The sequence below is a fragment of the Myripristis murdjan genome, chromosome 9 (genome assembly GCF_902150065.1).
Source record: "Myripristis murdjan chromosome 9, fMyrMur1.1, whole genome shotgun sequence".
Classification (NCBI taxonomy): domain Eukaryota; kingdom Metazoa; phylum Chordata; class Actinopteri; order Holocentriformes; family Holocentridae; genus Myripristis; species Myripristis murdjan.
The window spans coordinates 8,175,652-8,202,038 of record NC_043988.1 but is presented as its reverse complement, the minus strand read 5'-3'; the positions used below and the strand labels follow the sequence as shown (position 1 = coordinate 8,202,038).

The following is a 26,387-nucleotide window of genomic DNA, read 5'->3' as shown; positions in this document are numbered from 1 at the left end:
GGAGAACATTCAACTCAGTGCTCGATATACCTCTTCCATTCCCAATCCTGTCTTCCACCATTTCTATCTATCCATGAATCTATCTGTCCATGTATCTATATATCTATGTATTTATGTATCTATCAATCTATCTATCTGTCTGTGTGTTCTGAAGAGTGAAAGACATGGAGAGAGAGAGAGAGAGAGAGAGAGAGCCTGGAGACGGTGAGGCGTCCCTCTCTCCCTCTCTGTCTCTTTCCATTAGTTTTCAGGCCTATTTTAAAGAGACGCGTTATTGATTTTTTCATGTGTAGAGGTGAAAGGGGGAGGTGGCAAAGAAACAGAGAGAGAAAGGCGGTGGGTGCATGTGTGTGTGAGAGTGTGTGTGTTCTCAGCAGCTGGTCCAAAAAAAAAAAAAAAAAATCATAATAAAGAAAAGAGTTTACCTTTCTCTCCTCCCTGGTGTTCCTAAAAAAAGGGAAGACTGTGCCTAATATAGGTGCAAGAAAAATAAATACACTGAGATAAACTGTTCCATATGCCACCAGTCTGTGTGTGTGTGTGTGTGTGTGTGTGTGTGTGTGTGTGTGTGTGCATGTGTGGATGCATGATTGCAGGAGAGAGAGCATGTGTGTGTGTTTCCGTGTGTGCACACATGGCTGCATGTGTGTGTGTGTGTGTATGTAGGTGTGGGTGTGCAGATGTGTGAGCATATGCATATATGTATATGTGTGCATGTGCGTGTGTGTGTGTTTTATTGTGTATGTACGGGATTATGACCGCAAGAGTGTGCAGAGTGTGTGCGCATATATGGCTAAGGTGCATGCATGTGAGTGTGTGTGTGTGTGTGTGTGTGTGTGTGCTTGTGTGTTAAAAGCTGCACATTGAGAGGTCTATTACAAAAATACAGAGGGAGCACCGCAGTGGGGATTGAAGGTGAGAGAAGAAGAATAAGTGAGAGAGAGAGACCGGGCGAGCGAGAGAAGTAAAAAATTGAAATGGAGAGAGAATGATAGAAAGAGAGAGAGAGCGAGAGAGAGAGAGAGTTTGAAAAAAAAAGGGTGAGTTTGAAAAGAGGGTGAAAGCCAGGTTGGAGATTGATGTTGTAATTGTTGACTGCTGGTCGGCTCTTATCTTGGTTTCTCAGGGCCGCTGTCTGGGCGAGCTAGCTTCTCTCTCTCTCTCTCTCTCTCTCTCTCTCTCCAGGTGTGGACCAAACTGGCAGTCCGTATTCTTTTCTCTATTTTTTCCTCCCGCCAGCCCATTTATTCCTCTCCATCTCGTTCTTTCGCCCGTCTTTCTCTCCCCCGCCCCTTTTTTCTCTTCTGTCATGTCAGCGTGGCTTCGCCCCATCGGAGGGTGCCGGGTCTTTTCTCTCTCTCTCTCTCTCCCCCTCTGTTTTTTCTCCTGCCCATCTCTCCCCATCTTCCCCTGCACTGATCAGACTGTCAGGCATCATCTGGAGAGCAGCGGCTTGGAAAAGAGCAACGGGGAGGTTTAGTGCAGCCAGCCCAGGGTCAAAGGTCAGTCTGCAGCAGGCTGGGGCCGAACGAGGGGGCCGACCAAGACACTCTCCTCTCTCTTTTTCTCTCTTCTCCTCCGCCCACAACCCCACCTCAACAATGAGACCATTATTTTTGGAGTTTGGGCTGTGGCTGTGCTTCGCTGAAGTCCGATGCTAGGCTAAGCTAGCACTAGCTAAGCTGAGAGTGAGTCTAATGCGCTAACACGGGCTAACGGCCATGATTCAATATAAAGGCCCATGCTGGGCCGGCATTGATTTTTCAGTAGGAAAGGCCGTGCTCGAGTGAAAAGAAAAGAGCAGCAACCGGAGCCTAGAGGTTAGAGACAAAGTGAGTAAATAACATTCTGTCCGCTTACTGTGGAATTACCCTTGAGCAAGGCACTTAAACAGCAACTGCACAAGGCACAAGTGGAGCCCCTGAACGGACGGCAGTAACAGGCCGTGGTGTGAAATGCGCGGGACTGCAGGCCAAGTATGGCATCAGTGCAGAGCCAGATAAAGGCTGGTGGCGCTCCATGCTAAGCGAGCACGGCCCCAGCTGTGGCATCACGAGGCCAAATCACATTAGTGAGGAGAAAGTGAAGCACTATCAAACGCCATTACTGTTTACAGCACTTGAGAACATGATTTTCTGCGGGTCATGCCTGTGCTTTACCGAGGCATGTCAAATGAAGGGAAAGAAACACACCTCTGTTGTGCTAACTTTAAATATGAAAAATAGTTGGGACGATTTTCCACGCAAAACTCCCGCAACCGTCCCGGCTGTGGCCGCCGATGCTCCGTTGGCACTGCCGGGAATCTGCTGGTCCCACAGCAAAAGGCCCGGCTAGGCTAGCATTGATTTTTCAACAGGAAAGGCTAAGTGGGCTAGCATTGACTTCCCAATAGAAAGTGACCAGCTGAGTTTCCATTAGGAAATGCTACGCTGAGGTAACTCTGAGTTTCCAATAAGAGGTGCTGCACAGAGAAAACATTTATACTGCCTTCCAGAGGGGGCTTTGACTTTCCTATGGGCCAGGATAGCGCTGGACAAACTCAACAGGGAGCGCGGGGCGAGGCCTTTTTTCCTCGGCTTCACAACAGCCGCCAAAGCTGAGCTACTCCCACGCAGCGTCAGCCCTGTGGGCCCTGAGAGAACAGCCACGCAGGGCCCTTCCTGCTGCTGATAAGCCAGCATGGGCCCCTGTGTAGCTCCCGACCCTGGAGAGAGACCATTAGCCTGGCTGTAGCTCCTTCCTGGATAAGCTGGAGCTCACCTGCCTGCAAGCCGCGGGGCAACTTTTTTTTTATTGTCCTTTCAAAAGTTTATGTGTGAGTGTGGCGCGATAGTGAGGGAGGGAGCTATTTGTGCTCGAGAGAGTCTCTGTGTCTGCGCCCTGTGTGTTTATGTGTGTGTGTTCAAGCTGCGCGCTCCCGGCACTTCCTGCCCACTAACGGACAGTCCCACGGTAGGGAGGGCAAGGTCTATCGGACCAGAACAATGCCAAAAAAGGCTGTAATAAAAACAAACTACTACGCTCTGGTTAGTGCAGGGAAGAGGAGAGGGTGGGGGCCGCTGCTCTCCTCCACAACCCCCCCCTTTGCTGCCTGCTGTTCATCTGCATGGCTGGGCCTAACACTATAAGCTCACACACACTCTATCTTTCTCGCTCACACACACCCAATCTCACACATGCAGTCTATAACCCAATATAGCCTTTATTCTCACCATTATCTGCCTCTGGCAGCCGATACACACATACAGGCGCACGCTACCCAGGTAACAATGCATGGAAATAAGAAATGAAGCGTGAAGCAAGAGCTGACCATGTGTGTGTAAAGTGTGTGCAAATACACAAAAACACACACACACACACCACTGTTGCCACTGCCAGTACACAATAGGAACCCCTGCATTCACACTGGGTCCAAACAGCTCTGACTTGTCACCAAAACCAGAGCGACAAAAAGAGAACAATTCACGCGGCCATCGGTACAGAAAGCACACTGCGGACAGCCGAACTGAAAAAACATCTGCTGAGTAGGAACAAACAAAACAATAACCAGCTGACGAGCAGACATGCAGGGGCCCGTCTCAGAAAACACGCTGTAAATACCTTACATGGTGCCCCTGAAACACAGTTGGCGAGCTGACAAGGTTTTGGCAGCCGAGACAAACCCCCCCCCCCCCAAAAAAAAAAAAAAAAAGCCCATTGGCCAAATGCAGTCCTGGCTCGCCCCAATCTGGTTTTATACTTTCAACCAAAACCATAATGGAAGGACAGGCCCAGGAGATAGGATGAAAAACACCAGCGAACATAAAGCCAGCTGCAATGTGAAGATGCAGTGACTGGGCGAGTATGAAATGTAGAGAGGATCTCTCTCTCTCTGCTTCTGTGGTTCTCTGTCTCTCAAACTATATATAGCTATAATAAATAACAGTCGATTCATAAGAAAGGACTGCAAGGGATTCCCCGTAACGGCCATAGACAGAAGGATAGATGTACATGCAGACTGAATGTGAAAAGATGAAGCTTTAATAACCCCCCATGGGGAAAATGAGACTGCAGCAGCAAATAACGGCATACAGCGATGAAAAACTGAGCAACTGGGCTTATTTAAGCCGAGTGGAGCGACCAGTTTAAAGAATTAACCCCTTAACGTCTGATTTCCCCTTAAATGTGCCCTTAATTGGCTTCAGAGTTAGAGAAAAACATTTTTCCATATTGCACAACAATGTCACATCCACATATTCTGTATCTGCTGCAAGACACCATTGTTTTATCAAATAGAAAATAGAGAGGTCTGGAGGTCTTGTGCATCATTTTATACACATTTCCCAGTAATTCAGCAAGACATATTTGGTAACCGTGGAAACCTTTGGATTTCAAATAGAATTTAAAATAAAGTTCAATGGGTTGAACAAAACTTGGCAGTGCAGCAAAGATGAATTCACTGATGGGAACGACACGGCTCAATAATCCATGCGAAATCGTAAGAATGAAAATGAAAACGCAGCCACCATGTTTTGCATGTTGTATAAAATTAGGGTACGCTGACACCACGAAAAAGTGAATGAAAAACAACACAAAATATTTTGAGAAAAAAGAATATTACAATATGAATACAATATAATACAAATAGCGAGCAGATAATTTACAGGCGTGGATGTCCAAAGCCACTTTTGAACTCTTGTGCAAAGAGACTGAACAGTTTGTCAGGCTGGACATGCTAAACCCACATCAATATTTATTCGACAAATGCAAACCCATCAATATTTATGGAATCTTGTCCTCTACCGAGCCAAAAAAAAAAAAAAAAAAAAATTTGGCCTCAAGTGAGCTTAAAAACTTCTTCGCGATATAGAGAAAACTTAATCAAAGTTTGCCGTTTCAGTTTAACCTCTATGATTCCATACATCCTCATTTGCATACAAGGCTTGGACGGAAACCCAGCTATCGATGCATTCACACACGCACACATGCACACAGTGTGATGAGCAGGATAAAGATATTCAGAGAGAGAGAGAGAGTAGTAGAGTTGAACAGAGAGAGAGGGAGCGAGGGAGGCCGGCGGGCAGCAGATGGTCAATAGTGGTCAGCTGGTAACAAACAAGCAGGTCAGCGCTCCCCTCCACCTCCACGCTACTGCTCATACATAATGCAGAGGACCTCCACCACCCAAAGCTCTTATCAAGCTCACCCAGCTACTTCCAAAGGCCTCGATGAGCCTGAGAGAGACCCACAGAAACAAGAGGAGGTCAAAACCTGCTATATGGCTGTACCGCGACTACATTTAAAAACCATGTTTGGACCACAGCTCTGTGAAAAGCGGCTGCACTGGATGGCAGATTTCAAACCCTGATTATTTATACAGCTACATAGCACTGATTTACTTTTACATGACATAAACAGCTTTTCCTCCACATGGTGTGGCTCAACCCGACTCTTCTCGCCCTTGCTGGTTTTCTATCTGGCATAAGTCGTAGATAATACCTGAGCTGCTACTGAAAAGTGATGTGAAAACACTGCGGACCACGGCACCACTGCAGTTTCATTATCAGTTCCACTGCACTGTCATTCTGTTTTCCACAGAATGGCATTTGGGGATGGGAGGGGGGTGAGGGACTTAGGCTATTTGTAAATTGAAAATATCTGAAAGAATACATTACCCTGTTTCTAGTAGGTTATTCTGTTTAATTCACCGCCTTGTTTTAGTGTGTACTCACAAACTATTTCTATGTGCTCGCCTTGCTTTTCCCTTCACTTCTCTTTCCCACCTTCAAACACACACACACACACACACACACACACACCTACACTTCCACCTCTGGTCTCTCACTGGCACTGTACACACACCGGCTTGCCCCGCCCCGCCTCTCTCTGTCTCTCTCTCTCTCTCCCTGCATGTGTCTGCGCTGTAGACTTTCCTTAGCTGCGTTTTATTAATTGTTTCATTTCCAGTCATTGACTTCTCCCCAGCCTTCCTTGGTAATACATAACAACAGACGTCACGCGGAGGCCACTTGGAAATCAGAGGGGAAGTGAGTGGGACAGGAGCGACAGGTTTAAGTGGAGTACACTCGCCCTCGTGCGCCGTCAGCGCCGTTTTGTTGCTTTTTACGGGTACAAACACCTGTCGGCTCAAGGAAGCCACGCTGTCACGTTTTCTACAGATGACTGTGATACGTCAACATTTGTTAATTTGGCTTATACTGATTCTGGCATTTGAAAATCATTATTATTATTATCATTAATATTATTATTATTTTTAGCTATGTTCTAAGGCAAAGAATACAACAATAAGTAATACGACAGTTTGGCTGAATTTCTATAGGAGTACTGTAATTATATGGTTATTGGATTTGTTGACTTACTCCTACAAGTTGATGTTGCATCAGGAATAACGGATTACTGCAATGCACTGTGGTTAATATTCACCTCTGGAACGAGCACAGTTGTTGACTCGCTCCTTCAGCCCTCCAAGTGTTGTTCTCTTCAAGTTCACTTCAGTTTTTCAGACAAATGGAGCGACACGAGCAAGAGCAAGTGGCGAGGGGAAGTCAACGAGTTAAACCACTAATGAAGCGCAGCGTTTGTCGGCAGCGTGTTTCATAAAGTCGCCAGTACAACTCATATATTGGATTTCTTCACCCACTATTCCATCTTCATGACAGCAGGGGAGACGCGTGCGGGGGCAATTTGTTGTAACAGCTCTGTGAAAAAAACAGGAAATTACAAAGTGACACTTGTGAAACTTGAATTGTGGTTATAATCTATGGATTTTTTTTCCCCAGCAAATCTCTTAGTTACATTAATATTGTTCAAGCGAAGCAGCCATTTCAAGTTGGTATCATTGTCTTGGCAGTCTATAAGTGGAACTGCGGTCAACAGCACCTGAGGACGCAGGAGAAAACTGTTCACGCCAATTCATTTGAAAGAGCAACGGCCAGTGGGAAACTCAAACACTTGGCCAACCAGGGGTGTAACTTCATCACTGTTGGCTGACCTACGGTGAAACTCATCACTGAATATAACTTCACTCAATCAATGACATTTGTGTTACCAGGGCTGCCCCGCCATGTGGTCCAACCAGACAGGGATATGGAGTTTGTGATGCCCCTGATAAGATTTTGCATCTCCAACACTGCAAATGTGCATGAAATAGAATTTGGTGCACATATCCAGCTACACTTGTTCTACAAATTTGCCCCCAGGCACTGTCAGTCTGGCTCTACGATGCATTTTCCACCATTTTGAGTTGCCTGGAAATCAGCCTCTCCCCGAAGGCTTCTTCATTTATTTACTAATTGGCCCAAACGAGGGACTGCATCATTTATGGAAGGCAACATGTTTACTGGTGCCTTATTTCCTATAGTGCTGCACTGCAGTGCCCAGTTTGGGAAATTTAGCTAATTCCTCACAGCCATGCCAATGACAGTTCACTGCATTGAAGTGAACTGATTTGAAAGCAAGAGATCCATAATGGCTGCTGCCAGGGCGTCCAGGATACTAGTGCTACTACTGGAGTGAGCCAAGTAAAGATTATACTACATTCCTCTATAATAGCACACTTTGCATTCAAAGTATGTAGATGTGTGCTCGTCTGTTCAATTACAGTTAAGCCATCTAAGTGTTACATGCTTACACTTGGCACTGAAAAAGTGATCTCATCCTGCTTTTTGAATGGGGCGGAAATGAGTGAGAGTGAAGAGAGAGAAAATGCGTATGTGAGTGTGAGTCTATGTGGGAGAAAGAGAGAGATACATAGAAGTAGAGAGCATACGGAGGGAGAAGTTGCAGAAGAGCAAAAGCTTCTCGTCTCGGAACAACTGCAATCACAGCCCCTGCCAAAACCCTCTGGATGCATCCACTCTGCCCAATGGAAACTTCTCAACTGGCCACGGAGAGAGAGAGAGAGAGAGAGAGAGAGAGAGAGAGAGAGAGAGGAGGTTGGAGGAGGTGTGATTTGGTCTATGTGTGTCTATGCATGTGTACACCGCAGGGGTCTTCAACATTTTTTCATGTGAGAGCGTCTTTGATAAAATGAAAGCGTTCAAGAGCTACTCATGTCTTGTATTACTCAGATTGATTCACATATCATATCAAACCTCTCATCAGTGAACTTCAAATCCACACCAGCTAAACACAGCTTTTTTTTTTTTTTTTTTTACATTTGATCAAATGTTTTCTAAAGCCTGTATTTCACATTAAAACAATGCACATCAAAAGGCATGTGACTGCATTTTTCTGAAGCTGAAATTTTGATGTATGACAGTGTTTTGAAAGTATGACAAATTGCCTCCCTCCACCTATCAAAAGTTCATCATCATTTTACAGTCCACATGTGTGTAGTGAGTGCATTCACTCATTCGCACAGTTAATTAGACTGTCGCAGCATGGAGTCCACAAGAAAGGGGTGTGCTGGAGTAGCTTTTTCCACTTCTGTTCAGTCATTTAAATCTAAATGACTGAACAGGCTCATCTATGAGCCTTGTTCTGAATTTAGATTTTATGACAGTCGTGTCAGAAAAAGCTGCTCCACAAAGGTTTATGGAGCCAAACAAGGCAGATACTATCAGGGCTGCTTGATGGATGATCTTATGGTTTTGCAGTTTGGGGGTTGGGGGGTTCTTGTGTATCTGATTGGATTGAAAGGGGAAGGGGGTTCCAAAGTGCGTTCACACTGACTCACCGATTTTCTTTGGGTATCATTTCAAAATCATTGGACGAGCTACTCAGAAACAGGTGGTGAGCTGCTGGTATCTTGGGAGCTACTCGTTGGAGACCCCTGGCATACTGTGTATGTGTGCTCACTTCCTCTTGTAAACAACTTGTGTTCTTCATGAAAGGTGCGACTTGTAGCATTACCATCGATAAATCATTAGCAGCACAACAATTCCGAGAGTTGATAATTACTGCAAACAAATAACACTATCGCTGAAAAAACTGGCAAGCTCGACCACCCTCCATGCTGGATTCACTGTAAAATCTGATGTTTTGCTTTCCGGCACATAACAAGAAGACTGTGCTCTTCTTCCCCAACTCTGCTGGACTGCTTTCCAGCACAAAAGTCGTAAGAGGGTGCTGCTCTTCCTGAAAACTTTTGTACTGCTTTCTGGCACAAAACCGTAAAAAGGGCGTAGTTTTCACTGAAATCTGCTGTATTGCTTTACAGCACAAAACTAGAAGAGGGGGCTTTTTCATGCACAAACAGAGCTTAAACTTTCATAGTGTCAATGGCAGATGGAGGAAACGTAAAATAGCACGAGGAAGGGGAAGAGTCCAAGTAGCACCTCTTAATGACAGGAAGCGACAGGGTTCATGGGAAAGATCTTAATTTTGAGAAACACTAACAATACTACTGATGCAGTAATTGTACCAAGACAGCACAAGTTGGCAATGATGTGCTGAAGTTTAAACATGCTACACAGTGCACCTTTAAAGCTTGTGTGTTTGTGTGAGAGTGCAACTGTGTGAATTAGTGAGTCACTCTTGATGTTCCAGTGTCACAGTGTCATTTTAGTCCACAGCTGTGCACATATCACAGCCTATCTCCAACACACACACACGCACACACGCTGACAAGATTAGCTTGTCTGTATAGCTAATAGGATCCCTACTAATGAATAAATTACAATAATGGACACACACACATACACAGAGATGATTTAGGAAACACATCAACAAACATAAGGTTTGTATCACTTTGACCTCGCCAAAGTCCGTTCACCGTGCTGCTCTTATAAACATCCCCCACTCCCCTCCCTTTACTCTAAACATCAGCCTGTCCAGCCCTGTCCTACCCCTGCTGTTCCCCCCTTAGGGTATACACACACATGCACACACACACACACACACACACACACACACTCACGTGCACACAGACACACACCACGACCCATCTGCTTCTGCTCTCCAGTTCTTGCAGCTGGCCTGCCTTGAACCATATCCCTGTTCAACACAAACACACATGTATATGCACAAATACACACACGCACACAAACACACACAGGGTGTAGCATCAGAAACAGAGCTTGGGCGATTCTGCTCATGCAGCATCAGAGCAGAGAGGGCATGGCCAGAGACGTGAACTCCTATCGGCTCAGTAGAAAACACAACAAGCTGAGAGGCATGAAACAGGGCAAAAAAAAAAAAAAAAATAAACTAAAAGAGTAAACTATGCACTTCTGAAAACCATAATAAAAGCCAGACAGAAAAGATGGACAGGACTGACACTGAATCGCTCGCCAAAATGAAAATGCTGTTGCTACCAAAATAAATAAATAAAAGAAAAGAAAAAACCTCCACAAATCCTGCAGCAAACTGTCAAATCAACTGTTGCTCAGTGAGTTAATGCTTCCACTAGTGTCGAAAAACATACTACAGCTATTAAGTTCAATATGATAGATAGTTGGACTCGAATGCAGAGAAAGCTGCATGTATGCCTGTGTTACATAATCCAAAATCATTCATTTGTCACAGGACTTTGCTGTGCGTTCAGCTGCTTGCCATGTGGTCTATCTATTGCATTGACGTGATGCATGCGACACAGAGATGACAATGACACACACACACACCAGACAAGGGACATCTGGTGCAGCGAGGATGTAACGGCTATGATGCAATGTTGGCCCTCTGGTGTCAAAATACATAGTTAAAGATACACATGTGCACACACCGGCAACACAGACACACAAATGTACTGACGCAGATGATAATGGATACGGTTTACCGGTGAATGTGTATGCGCACACAAACATCTCAACAGTCGTGCACATACACACACATGCATGCACAGCTTCTCCGAATTACAAAAATAAAAGCTTTTGGACTTCGGAGCTATGTTAGGAAGCATTAGAAGATATTAAAAAGCCCTTTACAATCTGTGGGAGTGTGTGTGCGCATCGCATTGTATGAGCTTTTATATGTGTGCAAGCGGTCATTCGTCTGCATGAGTGTCTTCATTTGGGATTGCATGTGTGTGGATGTGTGTGTGAGGGGCATGAGGAGTGTGTGAGATGGGAAGGAGGGCTGGCCATCAGGATGTGGCGTCCATTGTCCGTCCGACAATGAAGAGATCAAGTCGGCAGGAGTCCAGTGGCACTCTCAATAGAGGAATTAACATCTGGGGCCAGAGGCTGGTCTGTGTGTGTGTGTGTGTGTGTGTGTGTGTGTGTGTGTGTCTTCATTCAAACTGCCCCTGAGATCTTGCAGAACAGCACAGATGTCAGGAAGAGCACATAAAACACCCAGTATCAATGTTAAAAAATAGATGCTTTATCTTCCTTTGAAGACCCTATCTCCATTGTAACCTGCCTCAGGCTTATATTTATTACTCTAATCTATACTATGTACTTATATAAAGGATTTATATGTGTGTGTGAACTCAATTTTGCAAATATCAAAGTGGGTAAGCAATTTTACATGGATTTGTGTCCACCTAACACTCTCCATGTACTCTGAGCCATATTGATATATTACTTTCATTATTCTCTGCATGTAATACAGTGATATCAATATACTAAACTACCCACACACCATTATGAAAAAGAGCTGCAGTAATCCTTTAAAAATATTTGGGATACCATACAAAAAGGTGATGCCATAGAATAAAAAATAACACCATAAAGTAAAATAAACTCACTGTTGAGCACTGCAGACTCACAGTTGGGTTCCTATAGGAATATGACAGAATGATCGTGGGTTTTTGTTTGAGTACACACCACAACATACACACCCTCCCTCCCTCCTCCATCCCACATGGTAATTACATGACAATAACCTTACAATTTCACCCCAAGGCCTACTAACTTCTCCCATATTCCTGGCTGTCCTCATTTTTTAACGCCCACTGATCTGTCCTCCCCCACTTCTGTCTCCAAATGTATCCTATGTTAAAATGGTTAACCGGTGGTGGCACCAGCCGAGTTGTAAATAAAGCAGAACAGAAAAACACTGGAAAAAAAGCCACCCCTCTACAACCGACCACACATCACCTTTTTACACGATCCCAGCTCGCTGTCCAGTATGGACGCTAAGTCTGCCCCCCTTAGTAATTACAATAATCACTCAACTGGAGCTAATACTTACTTCATTAGGGCTAAAAAGCAAGAGGGGGAAAGGAAAAAGCACTCTCAAGTAATACCTCAAGCCACTGGATTATTGTCACGGTTCTCCATAAAAGCTTAATTGTTGAGTGTCAGCTGAGCAAGCAGGAATAAAAGACACTATGGAAGAAAGTCAATGCGTTTATGGCACTGAAAGTGGCTGAGAGCTGCCCATTACAGTCCAGCCCTTTCTGAAAAGCAGATTTATACCCCCGATGATGAGCACAGCAAATGTCTCATATGAAAATACTATAGTTTATAAGGAGAGAATATTATACATGTATCAAAGAAAAACTCTATACTATGCAGCTGCTATCTAAGTCCACTGTGCTATGTAGCCTACTATATGGTCACTATAAACTATAAACTCTCTGTGGAGGACCGCAGTCACACAGTATGTCCCTATAGGCATATCATAAGACTGTTACACTGATACCACTGGAGATTTAAAACAAGAAAAGCAGAAAAGTACAATAAGGTCACTAAAGCTCACAGTAGAGCACTGCTGGCACACTGTAAGTCACTATGGGAATATTATAAGAATATCATAGTGGTACCATAGGCTATAAAACAGCATAAAGAACAGCAAGCTTGCTATATTACCACAAAAACTGTTACGTCCTCACAGGAATATTATAGGCACCTATAATTTTAGGCAACATAGGGATGGCACAGGCAAATCTGCATGGAATATCGTGGCACCAAGACACATGTACATCAGAAGTGTGCTCATCATGTAGCTCGTATAGTTCCCCTGCTGCACTCGGATCGGTGTTTGCACTCACACTGTGATTTTGAAGCAATATATAGGCTAAATACATACAGTCTCACCCCACAGTTGATTCGCTTCCAACTGCTTCTGACCGCAGTGCGCTGTGTTTACACTGCGCGAAATGGAGATAAAGTTGCATCACTAAAAAAAGCCCAATAGGCACAGACTACTATGGCTAAATGGTTGAATTAGACAATGCAGTGCGGCATTACAGCGTTTAATTACCAAAAAAAAAAGCCTTCATGGCAACAGTTGGAGACCTGCCGACTCGGGATCAGGATGTTTTCTATCTGTCTTTTGCCTCCCGTCCTTCGCCTACTTTTAATCCAACATCCTCGGCGCGTTTCACAGCGGAGCACAACCTCAATTCTAAGAAAAAACGGCAACAAACTTACCTTGTTGTGGTGATGATGATAGTGGTTCTATAGGCAACGCGTCCTGCGCTCTCCCCTCGTTTGATAGAGCTCTCTCTCTCTCTCTCTTTCTCTGACGACGGATCCAGTATCCGCTGCCCCCCTCTCCGTTATCTCGGGTTTGTTTTTGAATCGGAGTTAGAATTTATTCCACATCCTCATAAATGTCATATTTAATTCGCCCAGGATCTCCCTCTTCTGTTCTCTTGTTTCTCTCTCTCTCTCTTGATTTTGAACATAGGGCAAATCAAGCCATATGATCCTGTCATTCAGTTTCTACACAGAGGAACTGGCTCTCCGCGCAACTCCCTCCCGTGGCTTTGTAACACGAAACCAGAGGAGGAGGAGGAGGAAAGAAAAAAAAGAAAGAAAGAAAAGAAAACGTGAATTTAATCCACTTCCAGCACCTATCTAGGATGAGCTGGGTACATATCCTCTCTCCCTCGTTTTGTGCAGGAGTAAGTTTCAGCAGTCCGTACCAAACAGGGACGTCGGAGTGATCGTGGCGCTGCGTCTCTGTGCCACTCTCAACTGGAGACGGTGTGTGAGTACGCGCGCGCGCACGCGTGTGTGTGTCGGTGTGTGTGCAGCGTGGCGCTGCAGCGTGTGCGCCCCCAGCCTACTTCTGCAGTACGCATCGCAGCAGGGAGCAGGGAGGGATTCAGAAAACAGCCCACAAACAGGTCTCCGCCCATTAGCCTCTCCGAACAAGGCCCCCAGCACAGACGAGGGGCCCCGGCAGTCATTACACCGCCACCCGCTTGATTAGGGCCGTTTCATTGTGTGTAATGCAGAATGCTGTTTGGCAAAGTGCTGGTTCCCAAAATGAGGTCTGACCCGGCCACACCCAGGGGTCCGTTTTTATTATTCTAAATATAAAGCACATCCAAAGGAGCATTAGTTTGAACAGCTGGCTTCACGCCCTTTCCCTGCCCTGCTCAAGCGTTCTTGAGCAAGGCACTGACGATCCCTGCCTGCTGTTCTCTGTCTCTATCTCTATCAGTTTTTATATTCATTAGAAAGTAAAGGGACGCTGTATGGGAATGCCTTTTCTCCTTGTTTGACTCTCTACCTCCAGCAGAGACAGGCTGCCACTCTTTAAAAGGGGGGCTCTCCTGGGACAAATCCTTCACCAAATACAACTTTTCATACTGCAGATATTTCATATTCTCTGCTATACAGTCACATCGTACACATTTTTCACAGCGCTGCTGTGTTTCATGCAGCTCCACTGCCGCTGCTGCAGCTCTACAAACAAACTCTCAGTGCTGCATTTTCATGCTTCCATTCATACATGTTTCCTTAGTGCTGACACTGTCAGTTGTGCATGTATCTATGTAAGGGCATTGTTTACTTGTTTGTATATAGATTCTGTTTTTCCTTTGCTGCATCCTGCTACTGTTGCAACAGCTCCATTTCCCCTAAGGGGTCAATAATGTTTCATCTTATCTCATGAAATGTCTGTGGTGTTTGTAGAGTAAACATCTCCTCCACATGAAAGTGCTTAATCCCCTCCTATGGTATTTACTGATATATGTCTTAGACCATGAATTGTTGGCTGCTTACAAATGAGCACGTATGAAATTTGTTGTATATGCTAAATAACGGATGATGTCCCGAGAAAGGAAAACAAAACCAACAGAGATTAAATAACAAACAAGAAATGGGTTCATAATCCAAAGATTAAGTGTACAGATTATATACTAAATAGAATGATAATCTCCATGGCTTGGCACAGAAAGTCTTTCATATTATCTTTAGTTCAACTGAAATATAAAGGGAATGGGCATGTATAGCTGTATCTACATTATCAGATTATTAAGTGTTAGGGTTTTTGTTTTGAGAGCTGACAGCAACAGCAGAGAAACGAAGTAGGAAATGAGAGTGTGCCAGATGTAGTGGACACAGATACCATCAGGCCTTCTAACCCCAGGAAAAAATCAATGAACAGAAAGTCACATAGCCTACTTCCCAAAGGGAAGATCAAAGCATCAACGTTTCTGCAGTAATTTCCAATAATGTTTCAACACTTGACTACCAACAATTTCCCTAGCCGGTACGCGCGTGCTCAGCACCCCTCAGCCCGACCCGCTGCACGGACGAGCCTGCATGCCGTCTGATAGAAATGCTATGAAGACAGCGCCCGAGATCATTACTTGGAAAGATTATCAAAGGCACAAGATTTATTTATCCTGCTCATAATCTCATACATATATCACCAAATTGTAGGCAGTCTGGCACAGATTTATTTATTGAGAGTTAATGAGTCTGGATTTAGGACACTATTTTTGAGTAAGGCTCTTCTCTTACTCCGTGCTCTGTTAGAAACAGCACGGTGATAAAAATGAGAAATAGCACGGCCCCAAGCCACATCGAGGGGCGCTGCTGGGAAAATGTCATTTCATGCTATAAGGTTAGCACAGTGACTACTTCTCTCTATGAATTTTAATTAAAATAAAGCATTTCAAACAAATAATCTCAAGATGTAGACCTTGGGCAAGCCTTCTTTTAGTATGACTACATGGCAGTAATTTGAAAACCAAATGAAAACAATCAATCTACAGAGATCACTAATAGCTAAGGTTGAATAAAAGAGACCTCAGGTGTATTATGTGTGAACTGACCCCTAAAAGTCAGTGTATAACCTTGAGTTAAGTGAGTTATTGATGTGCTTCAGCGTCTACTCAGCAACCAGCTCACAATAAACAAGAGTTTAGCCGCTGAACAACTTTGTATGGTGTTTGTCTTGTTCTTTTTTAAAGTTTATTCAATTTCCTATATGCTGAGCAAGTTTCATTGCCCCAAGGCCTGTAAAAACCATTCAGATCTCACTTTACAAATCCATAGTGCTGATCTGACAATATTGCAGTCTTTCTGCTATTCCTGAAAAGCTTAAATATAAAATCAATGGAGCAGCTCCAGCTTTTGTCTCTTGATGATATATCACCGATTAGATCCACTCTTTTGGCCGCTGCTTTGTTGTTTATAGTCAGAAATGTGTTTTGAATTGTCTATCACTGGAGTAGTATTTTGAGTATGTGCACTCTCTTCCAGACTGGCATTTTTATACTTTAAAAACGTGTCAGGTCTCATGCCAAACTGCTCTGCAATTTAATTCACACCTCCATCCCATTGGGTGTTGTATTTTTTTTTTATTATTATTAATTTTTTTTTTTTTTGTTCGAACACCTGCAGTAGGCGTGAAGGAGCACTCAATTTGTAAGCATTTCTGTTTATCAGTCAATGTACAGCCGTCAACACACTGAAGGAAAAAAAAAAAAACCAAACCTTTCTTGCATACACCAATGCCATAGCTTTGAGCAGAAGGCCTTGAGAGTCTGAAAGCATAAATTATAGGCTAATGGCTGACAGAGCGGCAAAGAAAGATAGGCTGATAGCGAGTCAGCAGCTTGGAGCTCGCTTACTCAATGTTTTTCAGAGCGTCTGAGAAACAATAACAAGGATAGACAAGTAATTACAGCAATGCAGTACCATGTTTTTTTTTTTTCCAGAAGTTAATTTGAGGGGATAAAAAGATGCAAATTTGCATTTTATTTCACAAGAAGCATTGATAGATCATCTTAGCATTATAAAGTCTTTAAATAAACCGCTGGCTTGAGAAGCAGCGTGCACCGCTCTGTGTAAGTGTGCGGTCTCTGGAGATGAATGAGCATCTACTGTATGCTCGCAGCGCTTTTTTGACAAAGACTGGACAAACGTCTGAGAGCTGAGATTCAAGAAAGAAGCTGCCCTTTTCTCAAGTCTTTGAGCAAAGATTGAAGCATGCGAGTCATTCTATAAAATACACTGTACTGTAGCTCATACTAGTCCTTGGCCTTGCTGAAGATATAAATGTATAAACCATATACAATGTGCAGACAGGCATCAGTCTGATGTAGAATGCAGCTTAATCCACGCTGTTAGAATCAAGGATGGTCTGTCTGAGGCTCACTTGGGAAAGGGAGCGCTTCATATTGTGAACGTAGGAGGGATTAACTGGGGTGATTCACAATTCAGGTCAATCTTCCCCCGGCAACAACAGAGAAAGGGAGATTTTGCTGGTATTGATGGGAGTTAAAGCCTAAAGAGTTTCAGCTTTAAGGCGAGAAAAAAAGAGGGAAAAAAATCCCCTCCTTCATAGCCTACGCTGGTGGACTCGAAATGCACAATCATTGTTTTGCTCCATTTCTAGATCTTCCCTGTCCCAGAAGTGGTGGTACCGAGGGTGAGTGAGTGACGCGCGGCACCAGGAACAGTATTTAGCACATTTCGAGCAAATGTAGAAAGCAGGCCAGCCTTGTGGAAAGTGGGGTAAAGTCTCATTACAAGGGAGCTCACAAGGTCACCTCCCAGGAGCCTCTGCTCTCTTGCCATCACTTTTCCCAGTTTGCTCTGTTTGGAGTTTTCCATCACAATGAGGCCTCAGGTTTACGTTGGCTAGGATTTATTCTGTGGAATATTTAGAGTCGAGAAACGCTTATTCTGAGTGATTACCTCATTTACCTCATGTTAGCGTCTGTTGCCAGTTGGGGTTTGTAAAAGCACACAGAAAAATCACAGCTTTTTAAACATCACAGGTGGATGCTATTACTCTGCTTAGATGTGAAATGAGTTTGTCCTGCAGACACGCTGCAAGACACTTTGACTGTACGGAGCACTTTACTTTTTCAATAAAAAAAATCATTAATTTCCATAAAGTCTCATCAGATACAGAGTACATCAAATTTTCTGTAATCCAGACATCTGTCCAATTAAAGTAAACAGAAGTGACCTTATAACAGAATTGAGACAGTGGAAAATCATCTCGATTGTAAGGACACTGAAGTGAGAAGTAACAAATGGTTGTAACATCCAATGCTGGCAGTCTGATTCCAAACGACGGAGAACCAAAGTTGTCATAATCAATCTAAAGGTCTTTTCGCAACGTTAGCTTTTTGACAGAAAACCGCTCTCAGCCGATGCTGATCTGTCACATTTCATCTCATTGCAATTTCATGGGTAAACATTTGTGGAGCGAAGTGGAGAAATCTCCTGTCTTCATCTGAAATGAATGGCCCAAATGTTTCATTGCCTCTGCAATCGTCTGGTGGTTAATATCTATTGAGATGAGTGTATTAAAGCATGTCCCATATGATGAGTAGCTCCCTTCTTCCCCGACGGAAGAAGGAAATTACAGTTCAACAGAACACCATTTCATTGAGGTTGTATATTCATTAAAGGGAGACAGGCAAGCGAGTTTTAAATCTGAGTATTTTTGGGGGCGGGAAAAAATGTAGAGTCTAGGAATTGCTTTTCATTACCACTTCATAAACATGGTTCATCTTTTTTGATCTGACCTGCAGATGAAATTGAGTTGTGAGAATGGAAGCGAAAGAATAGGGTCTGCTTTGATCAAAGAAAGGTAGCTCAGTGTAGGAGTGCATTTTTCCCACCGTGGAATCCAGATAGGACCTTCATTTTCTTAAAGTTCAGGGAGACAGATCTGCTCGATGACAGAGATAAACAGCTAGTTGAGCCCAAAGTTTCTTCCACTTAATTTCACAAAGTCACCAGGACTATAAATCAGCCTTGGCCCTCTGTGTAATTTGGGTATCTGCATACAATGCCTCACCACTGTGTTTCCTCTCTTGATGGGATAACAGCATGCTAATTTACTGTCCTATGTAAAGAGGAATAGTTTCAGGGGGTTGTTTAATTCCGTTGGAAACTGTTAAAAGTGGGCTCTCTCCAGTCCCCAAGCGACATCGTGACGCTTGTCAGAGCAGAGGAGGAACTGCTGAGGAAGGCAGGGTTGGGGCCCATGGGACCCCGGTTTCCCTCCTCTCCTCTCCTTTCCTCTCTTCCTCTCCATCTTGTACTACGCCCCTGGCCACGGGCTTACTATAATAAACCCCAGCTAGCCCCCTTGCTTCCCAGAGCTCCATCGCTCTTCTCGCCGCAAAGTCTGCCTGATGAATCCTCTACAGCAGCTATGCATATGCAAACACACTGTGGCAAACATGAGAGAAATTATACATGGGCAGCTTAACTCCTACACTGCTCTGTTCTATGCAGGAAGATACATGGGAATAGGCTTTGGTTCTGCCTGCATTGTGATACCCTCATTTGGAATGCCAAAAAGGCCGACCAGCGTCTGAATAAAAATAATCCTTGGTTTAACAAAATGGAGACATTTTTTAAAAGGCCATTTTCTGCCTCGGGCTTGTTAGTGGTCGGCTCTGAATGCACATCATTCGTGTCCACTTGTTTGCTCGGAGGAGGCTGCCAAGAATGTTGAATACAGTGAGCTCCACCAACTCCAGTGTCGTGAACCAGGGGCAGGACTGCAGGAATGTGTCTGTGTGACTGTGCATTTTTTATCCACTGTATGAAAACACATCGAATGCCCGACCAATGATTGTAATACGAAATGTAACAAGGAGCATAAGGATGAAATGCTGTGCCACATTATGCATGACGTGAACACGGTGCTGAGCTCACTTGTATTCTTGATCACTGAGGACAATGGCAACCATGTGGGAGCTAAGATATAGGGCTTGGACGATTACCATCCAGCTACATTGCTAAAACAAGTGCATTTATGTGTATGCTTTGCCACCCCAATGTCATCTAATGCAATCATCCTTCAATCAGTGTTCTACTGTGAAAATCTAATCACACTGGTTTGAGGTTACAGAGAGCCATCTGCTTTAATCCAATTCCTGACAAATATCCCTGTCGCACCGCTCCCTCTGCGAGAGTAACAACTACCCATTTTGGCAGGCTAATTTTACAGGTTCATCTTGTTAGCGATAAGGGAGATATGAATGGCTGACAGTGTTTGAATTCTAGAGACAGGCGCAACCTCCCACGCCCATGCCCATCCTGCCGGGGGCATTTTCCGCTGCCGCGACCCTGGATGCTCCCTAAGACGTCTGGACAATGGCAGACACTGAGCTCCTTTCTGCCACTGAGCATTTGCCAAAGCCCCCTGCATTACATCATATCTCGCATTCTCGGCAGCTTGGGCGTAAGAATGCCTTCCCGAGCCGTCTCTGAATCCTGAAGGACAACTCGCTCAGCCGTGAAAAACACAGCAGAAATACTTACACTTGCCATAAACGTCCATAAGCCGGGCAATCTTTCATGTTTTATAATGTTGTCCCCGGCGCTGCGGCAACACTGGAGGACTCTGATAGGGAAAACTAAAGACACATGGCTGACCGTGGCCTTTTCTAATCTGTCAATTTCCTCTACAGCCTTTTGTCCTCCAAGCTGAGTGCTGTGTGCCTCGCCGAGCACAGCTGTGATTGTATCAACACTCAAGTGCCTTGGACAGTGTTTGAACTTGCTCCGACACATTTATTCACTGACCTTTCGGCAAAAACCCTTTGACTGAGATGTTTCCAGAGGCTAACCTGACATATCTGCCGTCTGTGCAAAGGGCTTGTCATGTTTGAGAAATCTTGAGCGGGCGCTTCTCCATCAGTCCACTTGAGAAGTTTACAGGGAGATGAGGCACGTATACAGTGTATATAGACCTCCATAGGATCGTTTAAGTGCCATTTAGCATTTCCTGGCACTGTGTCAAGTCAGTGAGGTGTCTCCATCCGGCTGGGTAAAGTGAGTGGACTGGTACTATTAGCAGCCAGACTGTGGGCACCGGCTTGAGACTTAAGACCCATTGTTAGAGGAGCAGTTTAAATACCAGCATGTTGTTAATACCCCCACACGCTGATTCACACATACTGCCTCCTCACAGAGGGAAACGTACACACGTCAACACTCCTAGCTTTGTGCTCTATCTCCCAGTGGCCGCCACCGTTATTTCCAATGGGTCCTCTGTCTCCAGTGTGTGCAGAGCAGCCAGTATGGCATATAACAGTACAGTTCTCTTTTGTAAGGGAAGTGAATTGTGCTTTATAACCACTTAACCCCCACACCCCCTCCATCTCCCTCCCATGGTAATCCCAATAAAACCTGGATTATTATTCTAACGCAATGTATGGCTGCTGACTTTACAAGCTCTCCTCTAGCTCCAGGGCGAGGGAGGGGGAAGGAGAGGAAGAAAAAGGGAAAGAAAGGCAAGGTCAAAACCGCTCCACGTCTCCAAAAGGGCAGCATATCCAAAACCATCAATGAAGCCCTTTTCTGCTGGGAGGAAAAATAAACAACCCGGCCGATCCCTTTTTCTCTTGCTCCAGTCTGGTGTTAGGAAGGGCACTCCTATAGCTGCAGTGCTTAGCCAAAACTTCATGCTCTCTACTGTGTCTCCTCTGTCCTTCCACGATCTGCTCTTCATCATGTAGAAAGGTCAACTTCAGATTTGTTTTTAAAGTGCTCTTAGCTGTCTGCTACTACAGAGGGTGTCAGAAGTGCTTGTAACCATAGCGAAGCAGCCAAATAAAAAAGTATCAGACTGCTTGTCGAAGTGGGATTCAAACATACATTTTTTTTCAGGCATCAGAATCCTTGGCATCTTAGTCCCCCAGTCGTGTCAACTCATGTGGTGAGGGAAAAAAAAAATCCATTTTGTTTCTTGTCTTTGTGATTCCAAACTTTTGGAGTGGTTTGAACACTCAATCTGACTTGAAGTCAGTCATATTGGCCGCTGGCCAGCATAAGTGTTGGGTGGTACCTCATGCCTCACTAATATTTCTTACTTTTCCCGGTGGCAAACAGTGTTACAAATCACCATTTCAATTTCAGTTGCTATAAGCCATTCTAAATATCAGGAGTTGGATCACTGAAACGCCACCCTCCGATTTGTTTTCCTCACACTCAATTGTTGTCGTCCAAAAAAAGTGTAATTCCCACAACTTTGATTTTATCAAGCGAAAATATTACATTGGACGCTTTACAATTTAGTTTGGCTTCATTGGTCATTCATAGCAGAGCCAACAGAGTTATACCCATTTTTAAGGGTGACAGAGGAGCAGCTACCAATTTGGTGGGTGTTATGTTAAAGCAATAAAAAGGCATTGTAACAAATGACTGATCCCAGGGAGCATTAAGTAAATGAACACTATCACTGTTGAAATAAATGACACTTAGGAGTAAAACATCGCTTTTCTTAATTATTAGCTCCACTGGCTATACAGACCCAGACTTATACTTGTTAGCCATTTCACAAGTAATACTTTGCTTATTAATCCCTGGCAGAAGTCATTTGTTACATCACCATATTACTTTGCTGTTACACCCCCTAGAATTTGTCAACTGCATCCCCTCATACACTCAAAAATTGGGATAACTCAATTTCCTTTCCTCTCCTTTTGCCTCGATAAAATCGTAGTTGTGGGAATATTTCCCTCAGGCAAAGCCAATTTTACTGCCATTTTTCATCTGAGCTGGTTCAGTGTGAGAGGACGATGACTAATTCTGATGAAAATGAGTTGAGGAGTGGTGGTAGGGTGGGGGTGGGGGCTGGAGTTTTGGGGTCGTTCGACTTCAATCTTATATTTAGAAGTGGTGATAACAAAAGTAACGACTTCTTTGATTGGAAACTGCAGCAGCATTACTGAAATTGAAATAGTAATTTGTTACACTCTATTGTTAGGTGAAAAGCTGGGGCAGGGCGGGGTGGAGGGGCTGGAGGAGCTGCTGCATCAGCATGTGTGCAGTAATGTGATAGCAGGGCTGGCCGCACAAAGAAAACACCACCGGCTCTCTAACAACCCTCCCAGTCCAACCCTGAGAGGGGTGGGGGGTGGACTGGGGGGACCTGGGCAGCAACACTACAATAATTATGCTGCCTTCAAATGCTGATGGAAAGATTAGAATTCTAACTTAAAGGACCATGCCAGTGATTTTGAATGTTTGGTCCATTTACTACAGATTATCCATATTTTACACTGCAACAAACCATTTGGCAAATCATGCCGGGGTACTAAAGATTTCACAGCATATAATCAAAATCCCTCGATTTTCAAATTGGCTTCTGTAGCTCACAAAGTTGTAACCATTCATAACTCATGGAATTGATGACTGGCTGTGTAAAGCAAACATTTCCCAGGGGACTATTTTTCTGTGGAGAGACCGTTTCCCTCCGCCCAGTTTCAAGTCATCAAAACACAACCGTGCTGCTGCTTTTAGGAAAACTAATGTGGATGAACTTATTACAGTGATGGAATACTGGGGCGCAGAAAGTTTTGAAGTCTCCTAAAGTTCATTTTCATATTGCAGTGGAACGAACGGAAACCAATGGCTTGTTAAGAGGGGGGAAATTATATTGGAGTTCTAAAATAAAACTGCTTGCTTTGGGAAAAGATTAGCAGAGGTAAATACATTTTGTAGATATTACACTAAACATGTAGAATCACTGGAATGGTCCTTTAAGCACGGATTAACTAAACTAACAAAGTGGTAAGTATGAGTATGTAAGTGGCTCTCTGTGATACACCAGTTGCTGCCTTTCTGGAACAGAGAGTAGAGAGGACACGTTTTATTTTCCCATTTTCATTTTTTATCTTTTACTCATCATGCAGGTTTTATTTTTATGAATCAATTAAGCCATCAGTTAAATGCTTGGTGCACATTATTTCCTCTGGCACTGCAACACAAAATAGCTCTGTACCAACGGATTTGTAAAATGCAACAACATCTGACGAAAAACAACAACCTCTGTTACAGAACCCTTTTTAAAAGTGATTTTCCGACTGAAAGCGCTTGAATACTTTAAGTCATAATTACAACTTCCAAACTGGGAAGCAGCACGTGAGGACAGACAGACAGACAGATCTGTGCCACTTTCCAGACGGTGCATGCATGAAGGGGTTCCTCCTCACAAACTCCTTCCACTGAGTTCCAAAGTCATAAATACAACTTGTTGCTCATTCAAGTGCTTTTGGATGTAAAATAAGAATGAAATGCACCCTGTAATAAGGCCGTGTTTTGGTGGCAGTTGTTCTATTCTAGAAGTCAAGCGAGCAGCGAGTTTTTTTGTGCTGCAGACACAGTATGAAGAGGAGAAAACGCACATGCAGGCATGTAACTGTTGCAATTAGTTTATGAGCCAAAACGAGTTATGCATCTGATTCAACTGCCGACTATTACTTTTTTGGGTGGTTCAGAGGGGCACAAATCGCAATATTTTTCCGTCAGCACTTAAAGGTGGCATTGACTAGCGCCTCCAGCTGTAGGGATGTTGGGGTGGGGGGCGGGGGATGGGATCAGCCCAGGACAGATGTGTTTAAGCTGGCAGGGAAACTAGGATGGTAGGAGGAGGGGTGGAGAACTCCCCCCCTTGAGCCCTGCTGCTTTCATCGAAACACTTCCTGGTTGCGAACAAACCCCACCACCACCACCAGTCCCCAGGGTGGGATCTCTTGACCAGGCTCGATTTAACCATGTGACGGACGCACATTGTGCTGCTGTTTTCAAAAGAGGACTGCTATTGTAGCTCGGTGTGCTCCTATGAGAGAGAACTCTGTAGAGAATAGCATAACAACGCCTAATGCAGCACATATGGGATGAATTGAGCCTTGACTGTGTGACATAACAGCGCCATGTGACTTTTTTCCACTCTTGTATACACATATTCATACTGTATGTGCATACACACACACACGCAGAGAGCACTGCAGCACTGTCATACAGAGTCTGGTAGGATCAGGTGGTGATGAGAACAGAGCGGGCGACTCTACGCTGCCGACCTGGATAGGAGGGACCCACACAGGCACACACACACACACACACACACACACACACACTGGGCTTTTTGTGAACAGTTCATGCTGTGTGCCAAATGCTACAGTCCCACACATGCGCGCGCACACACTACCAGAGCCCCTGTGTTGTTTGTATTCGCCCTGATCCAGTTGGGTAGAAAGCAAAAAAAAAAAAAAAAAAAAAAAGTTTTTCCTTTTGAAACCTGAAACTCTTCTCCATCAGCAGCCCCTGCGCTCCACTTCAGCAGGCCAGGAGCAGCGGCAGCAAGCAGGAGGAGGAGAACACCGGCCTCTGTTGTCTCAGCCGGAGCCCTTTGGATATGTTTTGAAGCCCTTCTCCCAACAGACCCAGTACCATAGAGCCCTTTTGTTGTGCTGAGGAGCATGTGAACACACTGCTGACTTGAGCGTGGTGAGCAATGTGACTTGTTACCGTAACCAAGTCGGTCTACACTGATGTGCCCTGCGTGTGTGTAAGCATGCATGTTTGTACATGTGCATTACAGAGTGCATGGCTGATTGTGGATCAGAATCACTTTCGACCCCCTAAAACCTGAATGAAATCCCTCTGTGTCTTCCAAAATTTCGACTGTACTTTTGTTAGAAAATGCAGAATCTGATCTTTTATATATTTTCTAACTTTTTATATCTATAAAATTTGTTGATACTTCAATTTTATTTTTTTATTTTATATTATTTTTTTCAGATATATAGTTTTGACTTTTGTTTACTTTTGCACTATAAACTTTTATTACTTTTGAGAAATACTTTTCTATCGTCTTTTATATGTTCCTATATAAGAGTCTGCTTTCTGACCATAAAATGTACCTTAATATGCCAAAGTAGCAATTCTGAAATATCCCTTTAAAGAAATTTAGGGATTTTTGTGCACCGGCGGCATGTTTAGGATCCACAGCGCTGAGGTTTGCCTCGGTGTCTTCGATGCAGAGACAGTGTCGGAGCCTCACACTGTGTACTGACACACATGGTACAAAGACAAATTCACATCCAGCTGAAGACATGCAAGACATGCTTGGGACATTTGACTGTGCTATCCAGTTGATAAAAGGGCTTATATCCTCTTCAGCTAAGTCTTTATATCACCTTCCTTCCATCATTTATATTAATATTGTGCAGGTTTTAGAGCTAAATGTTCATTCATTTTGTAATGAATGAGCTTTTCATCCACGCAGCCCAACATCCATATCCCAAAGCGAGGTGCTCCATTATCTGTATGTCTCTGTTTGTGCATGTGTTTACGTCCCGTCTGCATGAATCTGCACGTGTCTGCATGTGTGCCTCGTCCCATGTACGCAAGCGTGTCCAATATGTGTTTTGTATTGTGAGCATATCGCTGCATCTGGAGGTGCACGGGGGCCCTCTGGGGCCGGCAGAGATCTGCTTAATGCGTGGCAGCTACTGGAATCCCACTCATCTGCCTTGCACCAGAGTGAGCGGGCAT

The 26,387-nt window shown here is 44.1% G+C and overlaps 1 protein-coding gene across 3 annotated transcripts in view; it reads right to left on the bottom strand.

Moving 5' to 3' along the window:
- Window positions 1-13,720, bottom strand: part of sema4c (sema domain, immunoglobulin domain (Ig), transmembrane domain (TM) and short cytoplasmic domain, (semaphorin) 4C) — an 83,747-nt gene extending 70,027 nt beyond the window's left edge. For all 3 annotated transcript variants that reach the window (XR_003928767.1, XM_030060546.1, XM_030060547.1), the window contains exon 1: window positions 13,260-13,720. The gene's annotated coding sequence lies outside the window, so the exon portion shown is untranslated. The remainder of the gene's footprint in view (window positions 1-13,259) is intronic.
- Window positions 13,721-26,387: the final 12,667 nt, after the last annotated feature.